Consider the following 2500-nt stretch of genomic DNA (forward strand, 5'->3'; position numbering starts at 1 on the left):
TTCCAAGATCAGACGATTTTGGGCATGTTCAGGGTGGTTGACTGTAGCTATTGTTTCCTTACTGACCTACATATCTTATACATCTCAACACCAGCATTGAAGGTAGCAGGAACAAGAGAGAAAAAAAAACGAAAAAAAAAAAACTTACAGCACCTGGTATTCCCAGGTGGTCTCCCATCCAAGTACTAACCAGGCCCAGGCCTGCTTAGCTTCCAAGATCAGATGAGATTGGGCTTGTTCAGGGCGGTGTGCCTGTATGTATTGCTTATCTGCTGACCTACATCTCTTATACATCTCAACACCAACATTGAAGGAAGCAGGAACAAGAGAGTTAAAAAAACGACAAAGAAAAAACCTACAGCACCTGGTATTCCCAGGTGGTCTCCCATCCAAGTACTAACCAGGCCTGGTGCTGCTTAGCTTTCAAGATCAGATGAGATTGGGCTTGTTCAGGGTGGTGTGGCTGTAGGTATTGCTTGCCTACTGACCTACATCTCTTATACATCTCAACACCAGCATTGAAGGAAGCAGGAACAAGAGAGAAAAAAAAACGAATTAAAAACACCTACAGCACCTTGAATTCCCAGGTGGTCTCCCATCCAAGTACTTACCAGGCCCAACACTGCTTAGCTTCCAAGATAAGATGAGATTGGGCTTGTTCAGGGTGGTGTGGCTGTAGGTATTGCTTGCCTACTGACCTACATCTCTTATACATCTCAACACAAGCATTGGAGGAAGCAGGAACAAGAGAAAAAAAATAACGAAAAAAAAAAACAACCTACAGCAACTGTTATTCCCAGGTGGTCTCCCATCCAAGTACTAACCAGGTCTGGCCCTGCTTAGCTTCCAAGATCAGATGAGATTGGGCATGTTCAGCGTGGTGTGGCTGTAGGTATTGAGTATTTACTAACCTACATCTCTTATACATCTAGAAACCAGCTTTGAAGGAAGCAGGAACAAGAGAGTAAAAAAACGGGAAAAAAAAAACCTACAGCACCTGGTATTCCCAGGTGGTCTCCCATCCAAGTACTAACCAGGCCTGGCCCTGCTTAGCTTCAAAGATCAGATGAAAATCGGCATGTTCATGGTGGTTGACTGGAGGTATTGCTTGCCTACTGACCTACATCTCTTATACATCTCAACACCAGCAATGAAGGAAGCAGGAACAAGAGAGAAAAAAAAACGGAAAAAAAAAACCTACAGCACCTGGTATTCCCAGTTGGTCTCCCATCCAAGTACTAACCAGGCCTGACCCTGCTTAGCTTCCAAGATCAGAGGAGATTGGGCATGTTCAGGGTGGATGACTGTAGGTATTGCTTATCTACTGACCTACATTTCTTATACAGCTCAACACCAGCATTGGAGGAAGCAGGAACAAGAGAAAAAAAATAACGAAAAAAACAAACAAACAAACAGCACCTGGTATTCCCAGGGGTCTCCCATCCAAGTACTAACCATGTCTGGCCCTGCTTAGCATCCAAGATAAGATGAAATTGGGTATGTTCAGGGTGGTTTACTGCAGGTATTGCTTGCCTACTGACCAACATCTCTTATATATCTACACACCAGCATTGAAGGAAGCAGGAACAAGAGAGAAAAAAAAATTGAAAAAAAAAAAACCCACAGCACCTGGTATTCCCAGGTGGTCTCCCATCCAAGTACTAACCATGCCCAGCCCTGCTTAGCTTCAAAGATCAGACAAGAATGGGCTTATTCAGGGTGTTGTGCCGTAGGTATTGCTTGCATACTTACTGACCTACATCTCTTATACATCTCAACACGGACATTGAAGGAAGCAGGAACAAGAGAGAAAAAAAACCGAAAAATATAAACCTACAGCACCTGGTATTCCCAGTTGGTGTCCCATTCAAGTACTAACCAGTCCCGGCCCTGCTTAGCTTACAAGATCAGATAAGATTGGGCATGTTAAGGGTGGATGACTGTAGGTATTGCTTCCCGACTGACCTACATCTCTTATACATCTCAACACCAGCATTGAAAGAAGCAGGAACAAGAGAGAAAAAATAACGAAAAAAAGAAAAAACAACAGCACCTAGTATTCCCAGGTGCTCTCCCATCGAAATACTAACCAGGTCCAACCCTGCTTAGCTTCCAAGATAAGACGAGAGTGGTCTTGTTCATGGTGGTGTGGCTGTATGTATTGTTTGCTTACTAACCTACATCTCTTATACATCTCAACACCAGCATTGAAGGAAGCAGGAACAAGAGAGAATAAAAAACGAAAAAAAACAAACCTACAGCACCTGGAAGCAGAGAGAAAAAAAACCGAAAAAAAAAAACCCCACAGCACCTGGTATTCCCAGGTGCTCTCCCATCCAAGTACTAACCAGGCCTGGCCCTGCTTAGCTTTCAAGATTAGATGAGCTTGGACATGTTCACGGTGGTGTGGCTGTAGGTATTGCTTTCTTACTGACCTACATCTCTTATACATCTCAACACCGGCATTGAGAAAGCAGAAACAAGAGAGAGAAAAAAACGA

General features: G+C 43.6%; 10 pseudogenes; all 10 read right to left on the bottom strand.

The window, feature by feature from the left end:
• LOC142129907 (5S ribosomal RNA) overlaps positions 1 to 49 on the bottom strand; it is a 118-nt pseudogene extending 69 nt beyond the window's left edge.
• A 92-nt stretch (positions 50 to 141) lies between these two features.
• LOC142129932 (5S ribosomal RNA) lies at positions 142 to 260 on the bottom strand (annotated as a pseudogene).
• A 92-nt stretch (positions 261 to 352) lies between these two features.
• LOC142130005 (5S ribosomal RNA) lies at positions 353 to 471 on the bottom strand (annotated as a pseudogene).
• A 91-nt stretch (positions 472 to 562) lies between these two features.
• Positions 563 to 681, bottom strand: LOC142130021 (5S ribosomal RNA; annotated as a pseudogene).
• Positions 682 to 775: 94 nt separating this feature from the next.
• LOC142130007 (5S ribosomal RNA) lies at positions 776 to 894 on the bottom strand (annotated as a pseudogene).
• A 91-nt stretch (positions 895 to 985) lies between these two features.
• On the bottom strand, positions 986 to 1103 carry LOC142129951 (5S ribosomal RNA; annotated as a pseudogene).
• Positions 1104 to 1194: 91 nt separating this feature from the next.
• LOC142129991 (5S ribosomal RNA) lies at positions 1195 to 1312 on the bottom strand (annotated as a pseudogene).
• Positions 1313 to 1617: 305 nt separating this feature from the next.
• Positions 1618 to 1735, bottom strand: LOC142129979 (5S ribosomal RNA; annotated as a pseudogene).
• A 95-nt stretch (positions 1736 to 1830) lies between these two features.
• Positions 1831 to 1948, bottom strand: LOC142129955 (5S ribosomal RNA; annotated as a pseudogene).
• A 351-nt stretch (positions 1949 to 2299) lies between these two features.
• Positions 2300 to 2418, bottom strand: LOC142129980 (5S ribosomal RNA; annotated as a pseudogene).
• Between the last annotated feature and the right edge of the window lie 82 nt (positions 2419 to 2500).

The sequence above is a fragment of the Mixophyes fleayi genome, unplaced genomic scaffold, assembly GCF_038048845.1.
Source record: "Mixophyes fleayi isolate aMixFle1 unplaced genomic scaffold, aMixFle1.hap1 Scaffold_3209, whole genome shotgun sequence".
Taxonomy (NCBI): Eukaryota; Metazoa; Chordata; class Amphibia; order Anura; family Limnodynastidae; genus Mixophyes; species Mixophyes fleayi.